This window comes from Thunnus maccoyii, chromosome 20 (genome assembly GCF_910596095.1).
Source record: "Thunnus maccoyii chromosome 20, fThuMac1.1, whole genome shotgun sequence".
In the NCBI taxonomy this organism is placed as follows: Eukaryota; Metazoa; Chordata; class Actinopteri; order Scombriformes; family Scombridae; genus Thunnus; species Thunnus maccoyii.
In genome coordinates, this window is record NC_056552.1 from 21,072,879 (window position 1) to 21,096,828 (window position 23,950).

Genomic DNA, 23,950 nt, shown 5'->3' on the forward strand with positions numbered 1-23,950 from the left:
TCAAGGGGAGGTAGTTGCCCCATGAGTGGTGCAATGGAGCTCCCAACAAAACACTGGTCAAAGTGATGGTGACTGGGTGGATCAATGTAGATGTGTTTCTGGACTGGTGAAGACAATTCTTTACTTCCCTACCAAAAGATGACCCCCGCCCACATGTCCTTCTCCTGAATGGGCACAGCTCTCATGTGTCTAATTTGGATTTCTTGGAACTAATGAAAAACCACAATGTGCATGTCATGTGCTTTCCTGCACACACCACCCACATTCTGCAGCTTGCAGATGGGACCTTTTTCAGGAGCCTGAAGTACAACTGGAACCTGGAGAGCTGTATCTTCACTAGGGAAAATGGTGGGCAGAGGCTGCAGAAGCCTGTTTCTTGGAATGTTTTCAAAGGCACCATAATGTCTAGGCAGGGTTTAAGGGCAGTGGGATCTATCCTCTGGACCCAACTCATATTGACAGGTCTCTGTTCGCTCCAAGTCTGACTACTGACAGAGAAGAAGCTCCAGTATTTGACAACACTGTGACTGCAGAGAGGGAGAATGCTGTGACTGAGATGGTGACTCCCTACTTGGACATCTCCCTTGCAGTTAACCTGGACATGCCAGCAACATTTGATCAAAGTGTGTCTGCCACCTTCGTCCCCACAGTGGCTCGTTCTACATCTATCCACTCTGCTGATACAATGTCTCCAGATCCCAGCAACATAGTCGAGGTGAAGACAACTGATTTTGATGATCTCATCACACTGCCTACCTGCAATCGCCCCTCGACTGGCAAGCCCAAAAGATCCAAGCCTCCGAGCTGCTACCTTACAAGTGAGACACACTTTGACTATGTTTGAAGCAGAGCCAAAGGGAAAGGGAAGGGGAAACAATTCCAAAAGTAACAGAGAACTGAGGAGAGTTTGTGCAGCATTTGTGGAGAAAAGTACAGGGACAAAAAGATCCGAAGAGAGAAGAGGGCCCTATCTCACGCCTGGCGCAAAGCGGCACCACGCACCACTCAAGTGCTAGTTGAAGACCAACGCAGTTGTCATTTTCCTGTCCAGCGCCCATGTTGTTTAAATAGCAAATGCATTTACGCCCGTCTGAGCACCCATGGGCATGTTGGTCTTAAAATGAGGTGTGGTGAGGCACATTGTTGGCACATTGCTGTCTTGAGGCAGCAGAAAGTGATTGCGCGATTGACCAACAAAAACCTGGTCTGAAGTCAATGGCGCAGTGTTTCACTGTTATTTTAAGGGCACATTATCAAGATAGAAATATGCTCCTACATAGTCGGCTGCACAATGCGCGTACACTCTGCTTGTTACACACACATGGACGCATAGCAGCGCACAGACATTCAAAAGATGACAAAGGATTACAATGTGAAAGATTATTATTGTGTCCATTAACATATTTTAAAAAATACATGCCATAATGGTTGTCATAATATTTATCAGAGTGAACTAATCACAGTAATGACGGATGAAATTGTCTAATTATCTGACCAAATCGTGGCAATACACAAAGGTATTTAAACAGATGGACAACAACAGATCAGACAAAGATCGACTTTCCTGCTGCATCAAAACATGATGGCATGAGGAACACATGAGGAAATAAATGAGGTGAAAACAATGATTAAACTAACGAAGGAAATAAATCTACACAGCTTCTAGCTGCTGCCAGCAGCAGGATCAGCACCTTGGAGAGCTGATCAAGTCCTGATAACTGTGTTGATGATTCTTTACATGATTAAAATGAATGATTTAATTTTTGAACAATATTTAAAAAATATTCTTTAACATTTTTGAGAGTACAGTGATCAGGTTTCCATACTTTCAGCAATTAAAGCTCCGCTGATTTGACCTGTTACTCCATGACTGAACAAAATAATTTTAAGGAAACCAAAGCTGTAATTAAAAAGATTAAACCTTTTCAAAAAACAAATGAAAATAAATTTGCAACAAATTAATAAACAGGACCTTAAACTGGTGGTCTGGGGCTGACCACGGGAGGGTAGAGGAGCAGCAGGGGCCAGTGTGCTCATTATGGATCATGCACACAAGCAGAGAAGTGTCCCTTTTTACTACTTGGCAAATGCGCCATTTTAATAGCAATTAGTGATTGATGATGATGAATCATAACCTTTGCAAGGACTGCCTTTAAATGTGAGACTGTGAAAGTTCAAGATCCATGCTTTGATTGAAAAAAATAAAGTTTACATGTTGACGCTGTTCCAAAAAATTGTTGATGACATTGATGATTATTCTGTTGTTTTGTTTTGTAATGTTTTGATGAGTTTCTGACAGTTTTAATGAGTTGATAAATAGATATGAATATGTTTAAAAATATTTTGAGGAATTAAAGACTAGGTGGATGAATAGGCTCCATTTAAAAAAATAAATCAATTATCAGTCGTTAATGATGGTTAATTGACACGTTGACGAATTTATGTACTGTTGTTTGATGAACTGATGAATTAATGAGAAGATATTTAAATTATAATTTTGTAGAATTAAATTAAGTTAAATGTTTTCAAAAACATTCTTTAATCACTTTAACACCTTAATCAGTAGCCTAGCTTATAGAACCTAAGCCTATCTGTTAACATAATAAATCCATTAAGCTATCATAAAACATCATAATAGGCTAATGCATAATATCAAGTAACCCCAGACATATATTTAAGGTGAAGAAAACAAGAAAAATAAGTTTAAAATATTCTTTGAAATATGTCATTAGGGTTTAAAGCAAGCATGTCCCAAATTCCCAAACATGTCACTGAAAAATGGTTTTGTGTCAACTACAACAAAATGGTGAGCCATGCTTTGTAAAAATATCATAAACACTTAATTTCTTCACATTAAGAAAGTAGACACCTTGAGAAATTCAGAAATATATCATATGTTGGGTTTTTTTTTTTTTTAATTGATGACTAGAAGATAGAATTACAAAAACTGTCCCAATATAGCTGAATTTGCCAAGTAGTGCTTAAAGCATACTTAAATGTAAGACTCTAACTGTTGCTGAACAGCAGCATCTCTCCATTCCCCCATATACTATTGAGTCAGTTGCTTTTAAGACATCATCATGATGACCTGACAGAGCAAGTGGAATGAGACTACAAGAAGGAAGCAACAAGCATGTCTCTTGGAGAGGTAGAGTGTGTTTACTTCTCTGTTTTACTTTAATGATAAAAGCATTGAAAGGTCTGTGGCATAAAATGTAGACTAATAGTAGCAGAAGTAGAGAAAAGTCAGGGTGAAGATTGACTGAATGCAGTGCGTCACAAGTTCAACCCCATTCATTTTCTATGGGATGCAGGGGAAATGCCTTGTCTAGCACTGTGGGATAGCAGGTGACTGAACAGTAATGTGGGGAAAGGGAGGGGTCAAGAATTTTAATGAAAATGTGAGCAAAATTCCCCTGGAAGAAGCAATACATTAGTAAATCATGTTTTTCAGGTGTGGCTTAAGATCTGTAACAGAAAGGATCTTTGTTGTGATTTTTGGTATCCTTATTTTGTATGTCCTTTACCTCCAAGACCACAGAAAAAACACATATTAACTGCTGTTTGACACAAATTAATGTTAGTTAAGTTGGAGTTAACTGGAGTTAGTTGGAGAGAGTCATAAGTTGCCAGTTTGTGCTTGCTAGCAATGAAGCTACTTGCTAGCTTGCTTGTTTTGAAATGCCCATAACAAGCTGGTGCTGCCAAATTAGCGACTTTCCTCTGTTTTTGTTCCAAATTATTTAACTTGACTTCAACTTTTTTCAACTCAGTTTGATCAACTGATTTACTACAGTACAAGAGTTAGTGTATTCCAGTATTCCAATGCCAACCTGTAAAGTTTGTGAAATTACAAGTAGATAAGATGCATATTGATGAGATGCTTGAATAATAACAAATGTTTAAGTTAGTTTAGCTTTAATTTGGTTTTAAATCTTGTAAACCTTTATAAATATGTCAATTGTCTTTACACATTTGCAAATTATTGCTCAATTGAGCAACCTTTCCAAGCAAGCTATAGCTACTTTCTATTCAAAATAGTTGGAAACACTGGACAAGCATGATTTGACAGAGGTGGTGTCCCACAATCTGTTTGCTTCCAGTGGCTCTTCACCATCATAAAGCCGACAAACTGACTCAATATTGTCAGTCATCTCCCTAATTTTGCTAACATTAGCCAACTGCCACTACCAGACCAAATAAGGCTGTTGTAGCAAAACCCTGACTATATTGACGTGACCAGGGTGTGTTTTATTGCTTATGAATTCAACTTCTCATTTGTATGAGTAACGTTGTGTGATTTCATAAGTCGTGATTCAGAAGTCTTGATCTTGAGTCTGGTCTCAACACCACATTTGTATTTTTCTGTCTTGCACATGTTTAATTCAAAACCTGTCTTGGTCTCAGCAACTATTTGATCTCACTGAATCTATGTTCTGCCCTAGTCTGCAAACAAAGGGATATTAAATATTGAAATGTTACGGTTCATAATAATCTGCCTTGTACCCATGAAAAAGGCAATGAGGCTGTGCCAGCTCCAGTGTTACTGTACTTTTACTGAACTTTACCTCTGACCTCACTGTGGAAGGGAGCAGGTCAGGACAAAGGTGAATTTCCCTGAAGGTATTAATAATTACATTTCATCCTTCCTGCATTTAAATCTCATAGCCAAAAACAGTCTTCTCTCAAGTAATTTTAGATTACAGTGATTATAATAAACGATTATAGACAATCTGTGGTGAAAATAGCAGGAAAGAGAAAAACACCAAAATGAATTGGTTCATTAAGAGAAGGTATTCGAGAACATTGAGTCTAAATTCAAGCCAGTGTTTTCTTTCTAGGCTGCCGCTGTAACTAACCACTCAAACCAAAATACATCACAACCAACAGCCAGATCCGATCGCTGAGGTCACCTCTTGGATGTGCAGCTTGGTATCCAAGTGTACCAGACAGAGAAATTGAATTAACTTCGTAACAAAACTTCATGGTTTCTTTCCAATCTGGCGTCATGAAGTCCGTAAACACTGTTGTTTTACAACTGGGTTATTATTTCCACGCCGAGCCGAGTTCTCAGCAGTGTTCCGAGATTTGCAGGAAGCTTTATTAACTAAAAAGAGAGTGAGCAGTGCTCGACTTATTTAGAGGTTGACACTGTGGTGTTAGAGGATACGGTGCTATGAAATCATTTCATCATTTCACTGTCAAGGGTGTGGAATGTTCCCCGTGTCTTTCATGTCGGAGAAGAGGAAGAGTGAGGGACACAGGAGAATGAATTAATATACAACCCACATGAGACAGTGGTATTTAGTTGAAATGTACGAAATTGCTAAAAATGTACACTCACCACATTGTAGCCACAGCCATATGTTTGTGCATAGAATACATTTACATTCCGTACACTCTATAACATTCATTAAAAGTTTCCCTCGCGTTACGAAAGTGACTGTGAAACTTATAATTCACCTAATTATGGTTATGCCTCCATATTACCCTTGCCCTGTTTTCTCCCTCTCTCATTACTCTTATAAAAACACATAAATCAGAAAAGTATACACCGTACCCCTGCAACACAATGCACTGGGGGATACCCCTTAACTATCCTTACACGTCTCAAATTCAAATTTCTACTGACATTCCAGTTCCCCAATCCTCAGCTCGGGTGTCAGAAAATAACACTGAGGAACTCTCGCTCTGCTCTCCCCTGCATTATTCCTGGTTGAAAGATAAACAGAGTGGGAGCAGGTGGTTGTGGGGGATTTTTGCAGAGACTTCGATGTAATGTCTGGTGGCAATTAGGTGTAATACAGGATGTCAAAGCCCACAGCCGCTAGCCTCAGATATCTGCTGCCTAATGTTAGCTTTACAGATTCACTCTGGCATATGGCTTTGACTGAGCAGCCCAGGGCCAAATTAGTGAAAGCTATTACCTCCTTTCGTTCTGTGGCAAAGGGCACAGCAGAGAAGAGGGAAAAAAAAGGGGCAAAGCATACTGAGGGGAAAGTCTTGCACAAGTTGAAAAAATTACATATACTCAAGAATATCTCATTGTTGTGAACAAAAACATACCTCCACGTATAGACCGAACTTCTCCTCCAAGGCGTTATCTTAAAGCCAGCGAGCGGATTGCAGAGTGAGGCCTCGCAGAGCAGCGCGTAGATCTCCAATATAGGGAGTGGTATTGCTTATGCAGTAACCAGATCTGCGATATCCTTCGGAAGGGTACAATGGTCCGGCCGGTTGAATGCAGCACAGATGGAGAAGGGCGGAATACACAATTAGAGAGTCCTTGAGAAGTGCAGAGGTGGCCAACAAAGTGCTGATGGAGAAGAAGAGAATAACATGTTGGCATATTGTACCGAGGAAGTCAAACAAAACAAGCAGCCAAGTATTTTTCTGTGACACAGATCTGCTTATAACTGCACTGTTGGATTGTTAGATAGACAGTTTGATGCAGCTAAACTCAAACATTGATGGATAGTGGCTTATCTTAGTCTTTTGTGCATAGGATGATTCCGCACTTCAAGATTTACATCCAGTGCCAAAGGTTCAATGCCAATGAAGAGAGTAATGTGCCCTATATGTAGGTAGAAAGTAATGGATGGGCTATAGTGAGAGTTGACCTCCCTTTACTGACCAACAGTTAGAGTTCCCCCTTTTCTAACCATAACCACGATGGTTCCCTAACCTACCAAAGTGTTTTTGTCGCCTAGAAGTTGTATTCAAAGCAGAAAAAATGAGGCTCTTGCACTGCACGTGCTGGATTCCAGTTGGGGATGCAGCTAATGTTGGCAAATAGCAATTAACAAAATACTTAATGTTAGTATTTAGTATTTTCAAGCTTTATGAATGATTACGATGTCGCTCCAAACTCTGTAGACACAGGACCATCACAGGACCGCAACACATCACGTATACGGTATGATAATGGCAAAGCCACGCAAAAAAGCTGATTTTCACTTTTAATGTGAATACAACATAACCCTAACCATATTTAATTTGCCATAATCACAGTCTTTTTAAGCTTAACCATACTGGAAACTAAGGAAAGTATTTGGCATTGAATATAATCCAGGGTTTTACAGAATCGACCAATATTGACGTTCTTGTGTGCCCATAGGGTTGTGTCCACTGCCATAAAAATAATTAGCAGTGGATATTTATATGCAGTTTTTAACTTGGTATCAACTCCAAGTCAAAAACTGCACAGAAACAAGGGTGTAGGTTTGGTTTTAACTTTGTAAAGAAAATTTTTTGTCGGACGGCCAAAATAATTATGTGTGTGTACTTGCTCTCTATCACTCTTTTCTTTTTCATAGGCACATGTGCACACACACACACACACACACACACACACACACACACACACACACACACACACACACACACACATAAAGAGCCTGACTCTGCAAAGTGTTTACTTCACTGAATATGCATTTGCTGACTTGCCTGAAACTGGACTTGGATCATGATTTTTTTCTCAGATTCTTACATTTTATTGTATTGATGGACTACTTAACTATAAATCTGAGACCAAAATTAATATTTAAAAATAATCATAGACTGTTACAAGAACTGTTACAGTAACATAAATGTATAGAAACGTGTAGGTAATGTGCTGCTCTGTAGAGGTACGCAAAAAAATCGATTCTGGTTCAACTTTCTCGATGCAGCCCCTGTGGCCCCCACCCCCGCAGCCCACGCACAACGCACAACCGTCTGCTGCCAGCTGGTTACCTGAGGCTAGAGCTGCATGCACATTGAGAATAAAAGGAGAAAGAAAGTCATTTTCTCTCTCTCTCAAAAAAAACTAGTCTCCTTGAAACTTATGACAAACTGCCAAAAATGAGCCAATGAGATGCAGCAGCGAAACAAGCGTTTAAACAGCTGTTCTGTATTTTGAAACAGTCAATAAAATTTAGTAAATTCCGAAGCTGCCCGTTTCATTACTTTATGTTCATGTCATAAATATACAAATGTCAATTAGATGCTAATCTGCATGAGAACTTAAGAAACAGCAACAAAATTGGTTATAATAATCATCTGCTTATAGTGATCAATTTGACCAATTTGATCAGCTTAATGTAGCAGGCAGCTATTGTTTGCTTGATTTTGTTATTTGAAGTATGAAGTTATTATTTGAAGTTTTGCACTAAGCAGTTTATCTTTGCAATCATTTTTATTTTTGCATTAAGTATTAATTTGACCCTTTGTCTCAGGGCTGCCTTGGTTTCCTGTTGACTGAGTGAACTAAAGGAACATAAATCTTACTCAGGTTGACATTGAGTAGTAAATGTTTACATTTGATTCACTGTGATTTTTTTTCTTTGAAACCTATAAAAGTGTCTACTGCAGTCAAATGGAAAGAGTGACTCAAAACATCAGTCTAGAATCAAATCTATGAATGTATTGAATTGAGAATTAATTTTGATTTAAGAATCGAATCGATTTTGAATCGTGAGTTGTTTTGAATTGCGAATCAATTGTGAATCGAATCATGACCCCAAGACTTTGAATTGAATTGAATCGTGAGATTTCCTGAATCATACACCCCTACTGCTCTGTAACTCGCTGCTGGAAGGTTTTCAAACCTCACCTGAGATTCTGTCCTTCTTTCAGTTTGTGGATTTGGGCGACACAACTCAAGAGTTTCATGAAAGAGCCACAGTGATGCTCAAACCTATCTTTGAATCATCTCAGAAAATTCTATTTGTATTATTTTTCATTCAACTATTGAACTTATGACTAGATCTTTCACTGTTACATCAGAGGTCACCTGACAGGCTGCAGCTCACCTGTCTGTGTGTCTCTGTGCTGATCAAGCTGCTGCTGACAGGATTTTCATAATAAAATGATGCCTGACAGTCACAAACAAATCAGTTGGACAAGCTGTGGATAATTTAGCTTATAAATAATGTTAATGTCTTAATGACATATATGCAATAATAACTGCTCTTGATCCACTCATGGAAAAGGAGAGAGACTGTAATAATAGTAAATATTCTCCCACTAATTCAAAGATTAATGTTTGGATTGATTACAGAACATTCTTATTAATTACACTCAACCACAACTGACACTTTGGTTCTTCTTTAAAAAGCACCAGATGTCTTAATTTGCTTTTGGGAGGAATTTTCACCAACAGTAATAAAGTTGTTTAATTAAACAGCATGTCTGAGCAACTATCACAAATTAACTAACAACACCTAACACCTGTAATTAAATATCATATCAAAGGATCTTAGTTTTGTGCAGTGAAGTCGTTTTCAATTCTGTGACATTTGGAATGTTTAAACTATAAATACTAACCACTATAGATTCTCCACCACACCGACTCCACTACTGCTGCTGCTGCTAGTGAACAATGTCTACAGTTTGAAGTTGAGGGTTGCCAGATCATCAAGTCGAGTATCCCGCATATCCTGCTCTTCCATTCTTAATCATAATAGTGCACTTTTTTTTGCAGAAAACACAAATCTGGCAACCCTGCAGAGATGTTACTGTTAACATTACATGAAGTTACATCAGCTAGATTGTTTGACATCAGTAAAAATATCAATCCAATCCAGCAACACCTTGATATTGGTAGGGAAATGTCCCTGCTGTCCATACCCAAATCTATGCCCATGCACAGAAATACTCACTTTGCATTATTTGTGTTTAGATAATTTTGCTTGTGACATATCTCACATTAATTCTCATACAATCCAAAAAACTGAAAGCACAAACTAAATTAAATAGACTATCACCAGTTATATTAAAACTATAAAACAAAATGTCATATATAATCTTTTTTCCTATTTTTTCCTTTGTGTTTTTTTATGTTAGGTTACTGGGAGAGCAAAACCCTCCACATACAAATATTTTGCTTTCATATTCAAATATTGGTTTGGGAAATGTCAGCCATCATCGCAACGTGAGGATATTTTACTGCAGATCTCATTAACTGATCAAAGTGGGTGTCCTTGAACATTTAATGTAACCGTGAAAAATTGCAGCTTATGCATGCAGAACTGCATGAGTCACGCTGAAACGGAGCATGCACGCTCACCAACCCTTTCTTGAATAAATAGAGTTATAAGAAAAAAATCAACTGTGCAAGCAGTGAAACATACCTAAACTCTCCTTTACTCCCTCCACCTACGCTGTATCGTTTTGTGATATAAATAGTTAGACCACAATTTTCATCAATTTCCACAGAATTTAAACCACAGCTTGTAGGAAAACAGGCAAGCATAGAGGTTCCCGCAACACAGGAAGTATTGTACCATTAAATCTGACAGGCAAGGAGTGGTCAACCTTTAATCCGCAGCTCTATTCCCATCAGTATCTTAACAAACCTCTTTGCTCATGGATTTAAGGATGAAATAGTACATTGATGGCGTCTATCTACACGCACACTTACCCTTACTTGGTAAAATAACACATTACGTCTCTGCTGTGGCTGCAGGTTAATGTATTGGTCTAATCAGGATGGCAGGAAACGCTGTGCCGTCATCATCTCTTTATGAAAAAGACTATTCACTTTTTTTAAAGTTTTAATCATGTTTCATCCATGCAATGATGAAGGTTGTTGTTGAGGACATTTTAGCAGATATTTTAATTCATCGAGTCTTATTGCAATAAAGTAGTAAAAAGCAACGCAAAAATCAAACTCATAGCTCTCATGGCAGATGTAACAAACTATATTTTTCACCCAAAAGGGATCATGTAATACAGAGAGGGAAAAGTGCTTTATAAAAGTTGCTACATACAGTATTTTGTGTATCTATTAATTCAGAAAACATTTCCGAACCTTTTTCCCCCTGGAAATTAAGCAGCTGGCACACAGGTTTGGGGTGTACAACCATGCAATTATAAGGCGCCTTCCCATTGATCCCAGTATGAACAGCAGTCACGTCTCGTCTGTTTAAAAAAACCTCCTCATGCACTCCTTTCTTGTTGAGAAAAGTACACGTTGTCCTCATATTTTTACCAAATCCTGTTTAACATATGGAAGAAATATTTCACGTTTTTTCATGGATTCATTTAGTGTTTTTACCCATTCGTTTGTGTTGAAAGTCGTGTGGACTACAGCTCATTCTGTAAGGTACTAAACTGAAGGCAATTAGAAAGATAATGGCAGACATTAATAATAATACCAACAGAAAGATCAACATGCAGTCTCCTCAGTGAGATGGGAACTGACATTCTTACTGTACGATAAATAATACTGAGATGTAAAGAATGTTTTATTGTGATTTGCTTGTATTCCTCACTTCAGTTGCAAGTTATATCTCTGGTGTTTTTTTTATGTTCCACACTTAAGGTATGTGATGAAAACAGACCAAAGTCAAAGATGACAATGAGATGCGGTTGAAAGCTCTGGAAAAAAAAACTGTAAGTACACATTGAATTTTCATTTTATTTGTTACTGAATTTATGATGCTCTAAATGTGAAGCTGAACTTAATGTCAAAAACATAATAACAAGAACAAGTTCTTTGGATTTCATCAGTATGAGGAAGTAAAAACTCTAAAGCTCTAATTATTTGTCAATTTTTTGCATAAGCACGAGGGTTCATGTGATCTGCTCATGATGTCCAAATACAACTATGCAGGCTAATGCAGAACGTGTCTGCTCTTCGTATCCATTTTGGAATATTTTTGGCCCTTTAATGTTAAATCCCTGTGTGGATATCATACAGTACCTCTCATCAATGCATGGATCCTGTACACTTTTTAAGTTGTGTTTTCTCTGCGTTTCTGTTTTAGGCTAACAAATGTACTTGCATTTTTATGCAACTACAAAAATATATATATTTAATTGGACCTGACTGCATGTTTCCTTGACTTCTTAGTATCATGTATACTGTGTGCTTGTGTACATTCATGGATCTGCCTCAAATTATCTCCTAAAACTTTTACTGTTATATTTACCTCTGGGATATGAATGGCCTATATATCACATATAAAGAGACATTTGCAGAACACACAGACCAAATATACACATATATAAGCATGACTTCCATACAGATCCACACTGTCTGCATCTACTGCTTGGGTTTACAAAGGCTCCATAGCCCCAGACAGATTGCAATCTGATCTCAAATAAGCACTGCTGTGAATCCATTCATAGTCAAGCCAAACAGCCACCAGCAACACAACAAGTCCACTGAATCCAAACCTTCACGAGTTACAGCGCGAAATCCACCAAAACATCTGTGTGGCACTGGAAGGTAATGGAAAGACGTTTGGGGAGCGACCCAAACCGCAGAAGGAAGTTGCATGTCGATGTTCTCCCATACGTGAAAACGCAGGAGCGTTTGCCAGGTGTCAGCACCAATCGACGTGACCGCCGGCCGTGGAGCGTGGCTTGCCGGCTTTCACATGATCAGCCACGCCCTTGAACCCGCCGCGTGAAAGTGATTCGACACACAAGCAGGTACGGTAGGAAAGCAACTGGTCAGACTCACGCGAGCTATTGACTGGGTGCTCAGACGTTTGGTTTGGCCTTCTGTGTCTGTGTGTGATAAACTCACAGGTCACCTGTTCTCCATTGAATACCACATTTACTCCTTATAGGCACAGTTCATTATTGCAAACACATGCACGAGAGGGGGGGCTTTAAAGTCTACAGATTAACACAGGGACATGAAAGGATGAAGATGTCTCAGCACACAGGAACAATTTTCTGTCTCTGCTTTTAACCTCAACATGTTAGTTGTATTGCAGGAGACAGCAAGGCCATAACCTTCACGTTTGTTAGAATATAAATAACAGGTAAATGCGGAGCTTAAAGCAAGAAGCTTATATGGCTGTAAAATACGGCATCTAACTTAAACTGTATTTCTCCTCTTTATTATGGTTTTTCACAGCTCTGACACTTTTGGTGCTCTGACCACCAGGAAAAAGATGGTGCACGATGCTGCTACTGATGGAAGCCATAAAACTTGTTTACTGGAGGGCTTTGGTCTACACTGCAGTGGAGGGTAAAAATTTGCATTTCAGGTTACAACTTTAACTTTTTTTAACATCCAAACAGTGTAGATGATTGGGTTTAGCTGGACTTGTTTATGCCTGTCAGAGGCTGGAGGTCTGTAACACAAATATAAAGCTCTGTCTTAGCAATGCTCATAACCTATACAATGAAGCTGTTAAATAAAACACTATCATGAAAATAAAATACAGTTTGTACTTTTGAAATGACAAGGAAAAACTGTTTTTTCTTAATCTTACAGATGTTTTAGAAGTGTTTTTAGGACCAGTATGTACAAAACTTAAACTTTATGAGAATCAGCTGAAACTTTGACTAATGTGCCAAAAATTCTTAGTAAAAAGTGGGACTTGAAAGCTTTGTATAAAGAAGGAAAGACTAATTTGGCATTTGGGAACAGTTCTCAGTTTTAGAACGTCTAAATTCATCAAATATTCATTCTTAGGTTTTGTTACATTTAATACCACATTTTTATGTTATCCACACTGGCCCAGGTAAATCAACCTTATCTCAGTTGGTAATAGAGTGGCAATTAATAGAATATAAAAATAACTGCTAATACAGTCACCCCACAGTTAACATCCCTGAAGCAAGAAATGTTGGGACATTTCCTGTACGCGTTGTACAAATGGACTAAGGCCACTTTGGGCCTGGATGGCAGCCGTGTTCAGACAAGTGTTAAGTCAAAAACAAACAAAAGCTACATGAGTGAAGTCTGGAACAGGACATTGTGGATGTTGGCATGGTGACACCTGAACCAAGCACATGTACGAACATACAGTACCAGTCAAAAGTTTGGACACACCTTCCCATTTACTTGAATGAGAAAATGAGTTCAAACTTTTGACTGACACTGTATGTCTGCAGGTGCTCGCACATTTGTACACAACTACACGTACATATATGCATGCCTATGCAGACACATGGACACACTTCTACATACACTGAGGGAAGTGATGACAGAGGAGGAAGGAGGATCTAATTTTAGAGGATTTCGAGCCCGCAAAGGCGAGCCGTCCAGCAGCAGGTGTGAGAGGAGTCGTTCAATATTTGTTGATCCTCTCACCACCCTTACTATAGTGCCTACCTCTGAGTCTGAGTCCCGAATGCCTTTACATAGACTCGGTCTAACCCTATCATTAGTATAATTCTATTTCATTTGAATTTATGTACATTTGTGTGTTTATTTTTTGAGTTACATGGCTGTGCTTACGTAGAAATCTTGAAATCCCATCACCCCTACAGAGACATGCAAACCCACATGGTCGGTCTGATTAAACCTTTAAAGAATAGTTTGGCGTTTTGGAAAATACGCTCAATTGACTTTCCTGCTGAAAGTTAGATGAGACATGGGAATGACATTGATCTTCTCATCTTGGCCTCAGCAAGAAAGTGAATAATTTGTGACAATTTTCCCAAAATGCTGAACTATTGCTTTAATGGCACGTAGGTGCATTTAAGAGCTGCTAACACTAATAACATTTCCTTGTTGTGGTTTCAGTGGAGGGTTTAATGTCCCATGATGGTGTAAATGCTGTTTCAGCGGCTTTGACGCTATGTCAAGAACAAAATCCCAAACTGTGAAAACCTCAGTTTTTTTCCTTACACCAAGGCTGTGCATCTATTCAAATGTGTGTACACAGGCAGGGTCCAGTTTGAAAGACCAACAAGCTGGCAAAGACTCAAGACCCATGTAACTCAAATATACCTCTCCAGTGAAATGGAGACAAATTGTATATCTTAAACTAAAAATGGAAACAAATTGTATGCCTTTTTCCTCCTAAAATGTGAGACAAATTGAGTGAAGGCAGAGCAGAGCAACTTTTACTGCTTTATTTCTTCAAAACATATGGAGAGTTCCATTAATGCAAGACCACATCATGAAAATGGATGGAATAGAAAAGGGTTTCTATGCCCACTTGCCTGTGTCTGTATTACGAGACCAGACAGAGGGTATTTCAAATAAATACAGGATGCCACAGAAATGTACACTTCCCTCTAGAGGACCAGGGTCCAGGACTGAATCTGCACACCTAAACACTATATTCATTATGCCTTGGCCTCATAAAGTGATTACATTAGAGCTCGATGATTGGGACGAATTTGCTGCCAGGGAGAACTTTCCAAACAGAAATGGTTAGCCTTAATGGATCGCCCGCTCTCTCTTTCTATTTTATCACTCTCAAACACCCAATTTCATTGTCAGTGTTGCTCTTTTTGCGAAAACACTCACTTTCCATCACTCTCTCTGTCTCCATTAACAAAGTGCCAAGGTGCAGCGGCGTGCTAGCGAGCGGTATGACGTTTGCCCAGGTGACACATGGAAGGTCAAATAATGCAGTTTAAAGAAAAAATAGCCCCTTGGATGTGCTTATAATGTTAGTTCTTGTTAATCTGTGATGTTTGGAGTGTTCCAAGAATTATTTTGTGATGAAGTGTTGTAATTTACCTTTTTGCTGTAGCCACTTTCCATCAACTTGCCTTGTTCTAATGCTGTTTAAGTCTATGACTTTCATACATATGGGTGAGAGAGCAGCTTTCAGTGGTAAATGAGGAGGTGGAAGTCGTACTGTATCATTTTTGACTGCATTTTAGTTCCAACCCAAAGAGGGATTGCTTGGAAAATATGAAGTTCTACTTTTAACTGTTGGCAGCTAGAAGGTACAGTTGTAGGGACATTCATTTTGTTTTATGCTATAATCATTTTGTTATTATTGAGTAACATTCAAGAAGAAATAGTCTGGAGTTGTAAATGCATGTCAGGTGCGCTATAAATGTTCAAAGAGACACTAATGCCACGGCTACTGCCATGGATCCATTTATATGTGCTCCGAAATGTCTTCATATCTCTGAAATTTGAAATTTTAACGACTGCCTTCCAAAAAACACTCGCGTGACTTGATGAATAAAATACTTTTTTTGTACAAAAATGAGTAGCAATTTAGTCCAGCTCCTGGCATCAACTTTTACTTGTCCCCTGTTGTTCTCCCTTAAATTTCAGTGAGGAAAACCAGACCTCAGCTCTAATAGCTGTGAAGGACAGAACCATCACATGTAAAACTATGATCATTACACACCGGGGGGTCGAGTTTTTTCAGGGGTGCTTCATCATGTTGAGGGGGAAAGATCTTAATGGACTTTGCAACCACTGGAAGGGGAAAAAAAAGACGATGGCTGCCTGTTAATCAAGTGATTTAATGTGCATTAAAATATACACGTGAGAGGAAGATCATATATTGTGTTTTCTGCTGCTATAATGAGAGGATGGAGTCTGCAGCGTGATCACTGCTACTGTTACAGGCATTACTGAAACTCCCATTTAGATTCAGAGATGTGAAGTGACTCTAATAACTGCTGCCATGTGGTGGAACACAATACATAACACATTTGTCATTATGCTGGGTTGTACAGTATGTAGTGTTAGTAATGGATTTACTCAAATACAACCGCAGTGAAAGTCTCAAAATAGAAATCACTTAGAATGCAACCTTTGCAAAGTAGTTTCAATCTGTGCGAATGTGTAATTGTGTAATTGTGGAAATTACTAATCTGGACCTCTACCAAGTCAAATTAGCAGATCTTTTAAAGATAATTCCTCACATTTCAGCCAAATCACTCACAAGAAACCTTCCTAACAACCAGTTAAGCAGATAGATGGGTGAAAACATGAACTTTTACCAGTTTTTTTAAGCTTCATTGCAACTTCGGTACAGTGACTGTGAGCATGCAGGAGTGTTACGTGACAAATCATGATATAATCACAGGGTCAATGCTTGTTAGAGTCACCATCTTTATCTTTCTGTTTGGGCAGGATAATGAACACCAGTTTCTATAAATTCTCGACAGTTTGCTTCTGAGGATACAGCCTTGTTTGGTTTGTAAAGGCTCTGATAAAATGACCATCCAAACTGACTGATTCAGTCTTTCTATTCTTTTCTGTACTTATATGAATAGCAGACAAATTAATTGCAATAAAAGCGCACTCAAAAAATGAGGGCAAAACTTTACAGGAACCACATGTGACAAATGCAGTGTGTTGTTACCATGGTGCAGACTACAAGTTTGTTTTCAAGCAAATTAAATTTGAATATGTTCAGCTTAAACATATTTACTTACATACATACTTTAATACCCAGAACAATGGTTTCAGCCTTCCAGCTGAGTCACACGACAGACTATCTGAAACTTGTCAAGCTTTCAAGTTGTACCCCTCCTCCCTTCACACTACACACAAACACACAGCTGTTTGACTATCATCAGTGGCAACTATAAAGAGCTTGTTGTGTGGAAGTTAGTGATGGAGAGGGGGGTGGGGGGGTGGGGGGGTTGGGGGTTCTGGCCTGATGCTTGCTGTGACAGCTCCTTTGTTTTTGCTTGACCTGCACCGATTCCAAGATAGAGCAGATAAAGAGAGCTGGCTGAGAAGTCAGAGACAGATTTGGAACAATTAGGGTGTGCATGGGTACATGTTTAAGCTATTATATCACTAAATCTGGTTCCAGTGTCACAGATTTATGACACGATAATGACTTTTATATGGATCATATAATCTTTTATGAACTTATTGTTGTTTTTTGGGAAATGATTTGAACGCCTTTAATTAAAACAGGACAGTGATGCTAAGCAGTGCCATACCCAACATGAGGGACACGTCTTGTGACTTCTGATAAGTGGCTTTGTGTTGTCATGACAACCATTCATCTTGTCTCATGGGCAGGGAGCCTGAATATGAGGGCAGAGTGAATGCTATGCAGCTGGGGCCCTGCTGAATGACAGTGGCATCTAGCAGCGGGGATATAAGGCCATCTTTGTTTGCCACAGGTGTCCGCCTGCTAAAAATGCACGGACGGCCATGCTCACACATGCATACATGCATGGAGATATGTGCACATTCACACACCCCAACACAAAGCCTCCCACATATACTAGAGCTCCTGTTTGAATACTGAGCGACAGTCAAAGTTATGACTGTGGAAGAAATAAGTAAAGGAGAAGATGTTAGTGTGGGAGAAGATGTGTGTGTTTCTGAGAAAAGGAAGATACAGGAACTGTAAATGCATGCACACACAGAGCTATATACAGTATAGGTCTATATATAGATATCCAGTATGATATACGCTGCTACAGCAAACACATGAAATATATCTAAGTCACATTCATGCCAAGTTAGAGTTCAATATTTGGGAGGAAGATAATTTACTTAAATAAAAGATTAAAATCGAAAAAAAAAAAAAAGAGTGGGGCAAAAAAGTTGCTTAGTCGGTCATTCCACCACCCCCGTCCCCCACCACCAACCCCAAAACGAGTAGGGGGTTCTTGAAAAAAAGCTAAAAATGTTTGCTGAAAAACTTTTTTGGCTTCCCTGTTTTTGCTTTGCGGTCCTCAAATCGAGCGTCGTTTTCGTTTTCTCGAGCCGCGTGCCAGACCTGTTGCCACCCGCGGCCTTGAATGGCTTCTTTCATAGTCCAAGTGAGCTGACCAGTGAGGCTTTTCTGTTAATTTTTACTCCTCTCTGATACTCCCTGAGATTTTTAAACACACTAAATAAGATATATTACCCTTCTTAGAAAAAAACCAATCCAGCTTAACCTTCATAACTCCCCCTCCTGTCTACATATACCTTTACTGTTTCATCCCTGATTTCTCACGTCACCTTTGCACAAATTTGCAGACACAGACACACACACACACACATGCGCGTATCTTGCATCCTTTCCCCCCCTCCTCAGACGCTCCTCCCTCCCCTCCATTTGTCCACCTCAGGTTAGGAGCCACATTTATGGTTCCTGGTCCGCAGCCAGGACTGAAAAGGGCGTAGCATCCCTCTCCTCGGACAGGTTTGGATTTCAAACGGATGCCAGCATGGCCCTGGTGAGAGGTGGGACCACAGTCGGACCACCGGGGCCCCAGCTAAAAGCCTTGTCTGTTTACCGAAGGAGGTCGGTGTGTGCGTACCGTGGGTGGTGCCGCCACTACTCGAGTTCATATTTGATTTGGTTTCTGATGCAGAATGCTATTTCGATCAGGAATGACGACGGCTAACGAGGGATGCTCTCCTCCGCGACATCCAGGGTGACACGGAGCTTCGGTGGCTCGCGGTGGGAAGTGGAATTCGCCGAGAGGGAGCAGAAAACAAGCAGCGTTATTGTTTCGGAGAGATTCGTCATGGGAGAGGGGCAGGAGCTGGGGATGCGGGGGGTTGCTTCTCCTAGGTGGCCTGCGGATGGAAGCGGAGCGGTCAGTTGATTTGTTGTCCCAAAAGTTTGCTGAAGTTTGCCGAAGGTGGAAGCAAAATTATTGCAATTTTTCATCGGGAAACACCAGTAATTGCCACGGCACACGCTGCCAAATATGACCACGGTTCCTTCAGATGCAAAGCTGGTGTAAATATGTCTTCTTTGGAGTCCATAAATATGCTAAGTGTAAATCTCTGAAACCACAGTGTCTCCGAGGGCAGCAGTTAAACCCAGGTTTGAACCAGGGATGCAGAGAGGCAGGCAGGACACCACCTAAACTAAATAGAACATATTCACTCAGGTAGCCTTCCTGTCCCCTTTTTCCAAACTTACATGTCACCCCTCATCTTTTCCTCCACACCCATATCCACTCCTGCCGTCTCCCTTTAACATTCTGCAAAGAGGGCTTTAGCTGTTTCATGACCGAGGCCACTCTGAGGTGGCAAAAACCCTGCTGTTGCTGGGGAAGTCTGTTAGGAACAGTACCAACTACACCTATACATCTCTGCCTCCTCGCCAGGCCAGGAAGAGTCACAGACCATTTAACTCGAGTATTAATGACCGACAAGAGCCTGCTGCCTCTAAAACTAGAGTATACAGACCTACGAGAGCATATACAGACAGACGCTGGGGCAGAGGGGGTGGTGGAGGAAAGTGCAGAGGGCGAGGTGCCAAGGCAAAGAGAAATGAGGTGTGGGAAGGCGAGGTAGAAAGAAAACAAAGAGTTGAAAACAGAAAGAGTAGATAAAGATTGAATGATTTGAAAAGGCACGTATAGTAGGACAAGCCAAGGAGATAAACAAATGTCAAAAACTGCAGCCAGCAGTGATCTGGGGTGCAAATGGCCACGTGGAAATATGAAGCAAAACAAAAGTGGTACAGCAGAAGTCATGCAAACTCTACAAGGACTGTGATTTCACTGGGATTTAGCCAACAGATGATACTGGGTCTACCATAAGTAACAAATGCACTTCATATGTTTTGGTTTTGAGACTGGAGAAGTAGTGTGCAGTAACAGAAAACTTTGAGTAACTTTGAATTGAACGTGTAACATTTGTGGCTTCATCTGTCTGTAAAGTGATGGCTTTTTATCACTCAGATCTTTACAGAAATGTTCCTTATGGCTTCATTCACATGTAAGGGGACAGAAAAAGCAGAATGCATTTGCTAGATATTCATAATTTCATCCATGCAGTATGTGGTATAACTGAAAATTTCAAATATAATGAGTAGATGGTTGGTCTAATGATTATTGTGGGTTTTTTTAGCCTAAAAATGATTTTTTTAGACTGATATGACTCCAAAACAACTTATTTTTTATTTGAGATTTTATTATTATCTTTTAGATGTGAGATTTCATTTAAGCAGTTGAGCGATACATTTTTTGAGCATTCTGAATAAGGAGAACAAGTCATGCTTCTGATTTAACTTATTGGGGTCTTTATGTAAGTCTGACAGCATCAGTTCAGACTTGTGTTGTGTTGTTTTACAGAAATGTTACAAGGTCCGAGCTAATAAGATTGCAGTTGTTACTTTAATGTAAAAGGGACTAAATTAAATTGTCATCACATTTGAGTAAAGAAGTGAACATCCAAAAAAGGTATCTGTGATTTTAATTGCATGCAAATCTCCTGTTTCTACAAGACAAAAGTACAGCACTACCTATGTACTACATATATGAGAAGACAGCGATATTTGTTTTTTGCTGCAAAGTCTCGGATTTCTGTTTCTGTTGTTTGAGCAGTTGCGAAGTAATGAGTTGGAAATTACTGATTTTGTTCAGTTGCATTTGAGAGTCCTGTGATTTCCCACAAGTTCATTTTCCCATGCAAATACAGACATGTGAAAAATTAAAGGAAAAACTGAATAAATAGGTGGAAAAGTGTAGTAAAAGTAGATGCTTCCATAGAGGTCGCGAGTGCTCAGTAAATGGTATGATTGAAATATGAATATGATGCAAGTCATAGTTACCTGATCTCAACACCTCTCACATCACGCAGAAGTTTTTTGGGGTTAATTCATGACGGGATTCGGGGTTATTGTGAGGAATAGTGAGAGTCTAGTTTTCTGTTGGAATAGTGAGCTATAAAAATGTATTGAGAAATGCAGAAATCAAAGACAATGTTCTCGGTGCTGAAGCAGCATCGGTGGATCTGTGACTATGAGCACGTGCGAGTGTCAGCCTCCCATCTCATCTTTCAGACTTCTCCTCCTTGATGTCCAGCTGAAAGGTCAGGATCAGAGAGAGATGAAGGCACCGTTTAATCAGCGCCTCACCGCTGGAGTGCTGACTTTTGACCTCTGACCTCAACCACATGACCCCGCCCTCCAGCAGTTCCACCGCTCACAGCCGATTCAAAGGCCTGCTGGTTGGCCGTCGGGGGGGCATGGTGAAGACCTGAGGGGTCAACAGGAACAGCGGGACCCATCAGAGGCGTGACGGCTCCCTGCCGGGCTGAGCTCGTCCCCTCAGGTGCATCACAGACAGCCCTGCACCCACATCAGCATCTGTACATGATGCTTCTACACACAGTGAATCCTATGCTGTGCTCATATCACAGGTTACATGCAGATATTGAATCACTGACCGTATCTAATTTCTTTGGATGATTGGATTGATACACATTTTAGGATGTGGAGAGCAACAGAAGATATGTGTGTCTGTATTGAGGCATCTCTGCAAATAACAGTTGTTAAACTTGCCTTTCTTGCTTTGCTGTGTCTCATTTTTGTTAATGCCAACATTGGAAAGTTAAGCTGTATTGATTAACCTGCGACCATGGCAACAATGACAAATTCTCATTGAGTTGTATAATGGGATAAATGATTTTGGACACTGGAAGTAAAAGTCCCATTCATTGTTTCCAATGACAAATTTACATGACTGATAGTTGGAGCATTGCTACGGCTTGGATTGGCATAAAACTCTCTGGATTAAATAATCAGTCAAAAAGATGAACAGTTGTGTCAGAAAATGTCTGTTTTTTGATACAGAGTCAAATGTACGAGCCCATGTACACAAAAACTTTGTGGGAGAAGTTAACTTCGACTCCCATGGTGCATTTTGGCTAGAAACATCTAATCACAGAGGTTAAAACACAAAAGTACACGTGCTGCTGTCGGTGGGTGAAAACTAAAGGTTACACTATTAAATTTTGGTAAATTATTTAACTTATTTTCTGGGTCAAGTTTGGATGAGTTCGGTAACAATGGTGCCACGTTTGCTTTTTGATTCCCCACATCTCTGATTCGTGCCGAGGTTCATGGATATTGCAGTATTTAGACCCGGCCGCCAAACTGACAGACTAAACATGATTTCTCAGAAATGACAGAAATGATAATTAATCTAGTAGCTTGTTACACTATCCAGGAGAGTCCACAAGAGTTTCAGTAAGAAAAAATTGCAATGGGAACTTTGTATAAACTGAGTAAAACACTTCTGGAAGCACTGGCTCCTTCCATGTAACTCTTTTTAAGAGCCCAAATACTGTTCATGTAACCAACGGTCACCTGCCACAGAATTTGATTTGTCATCATAATTCTGTCCTCCAGTTTTCAACTTTGTTTTAAATCATGTAGCCACAATAACAAAAGCTTTTTATTTAATTTTATTCTTTTACTTTAACAAAGAAGTGTCCTTTCATCACTGTCGAATCCGAGTAGAGAGAAATCCAAGTCCTCCATTATTTTCGATTATTCCATGTAATATTTCTATTTTTGCTGCTCATGAGAGGCTCGTAAATGAATTATTTCCCAGATGATAATCGATATATAACGGCCGACCCACACGCGTACAAAATACATGACCGGAACATCACAGCATGGGTAATACACTAATGACATCTTGTAAATCACATCTTTACTGCACCATAACATTACTGTACGTGAGCCAAACAAAACACAATGACAATAGGCCATGACAACAGCAGAGTTGAGTGGTGCCACATGTGTTCAATATAGGAATGGACACAGGTTCAGCTCACTGTTAAATAATAGTGTAGTGTGAACAGGGCCTATGATGCAGAGGGAAACACATGTACACACTCTAAATTTGTAGATAAACACACACACACACACCTGTTTGAACACACTGATTGAAGGGGGCGCATGACCCAACCGCGTTTAAATATGCATACACACATATGAATATAGCCATAAGCCCACACACATACACGCACGTGCTCCCGCATGTACTCAATCAAAGCTTCCTGTTTTGCCTCCGAGCTAAAGCGGAGCCCCATCGGCTGTGATGTCACTGATGAGGTCACTGCTTCGGTCACCAGCAGCACTCTGATGTTCCCCTGAGAGCGGTTGGTAATTATGAAGTCATGGATCAACACACACTTGCACCCACACATACACACACACACACACACACACCTCATCTATTTGCAGCTCCAGCTGGTTCCTGGGTCATCTTACAGCTCACTCCATCAGCGGGAGCAGCGGCAGCCTGAGAAAACTTCACACCATGTTCCCGCTGCAAGATGAATTCACAGTGTCAGGATGGAGTGTCTGATGGAAAAGCAACCCCAGGTCTAGACTTGGATACTGTGCCTCAGTTTGAGAGAAGACAATCTCATAACACAGAAAGGTGCCAGTTCAGTCGGTTAAAATTTCCACTTAACTATGCTTTAGAGGAAAATATTGTAATTCTAACTCTATTACATTTCAGGCGAGGAGTCTGGACACAAAACACAATCTTAATGGATTGTTATTGATTAAACTACCTGACAGTTTGG

At 39.9% G+C, this 23,950-nt stretch overlaps 2 long non-coding RNA genes across 2 annotated transcripts in view; one reads left to right on the forward strand and one right to left on the reverse strand.

Annotated features, from left to right (window-relative positions):
• LOC121886748 overlaps positions 1-23,671 on the reverse strand; it is a 197,227-nt gene extending 173,556 nt beyond the window's left edge. The window contains exons 1-2 of the long non-coding RNA XR_006092832.1: positions 23,589-23,671; positions 6,067-6,316 (exon numbers count right to left, since the gene is read on the reverse strand). This is a non-coding gene — a long non-coding RNA (uncharacterized LOC121886748). The remainder of the gene's footprint in view (positions 1-6,066; positions 6,317-23,588) is intronic.
• On the forward strand, positions 11,874-22,167 carry LOC121886749. Its single transcript, XR_006092833.1, has 3 exons — positions 11,874-12,420; positions 12,854-12,967; positions 21,411-22,167. It is a non-coding gene; the product is annotated as an uncharacterized LOC121886749 (long non-coding RNA).
• Positions 23,672-23,950: the final 279 nt, after the last annotated feature.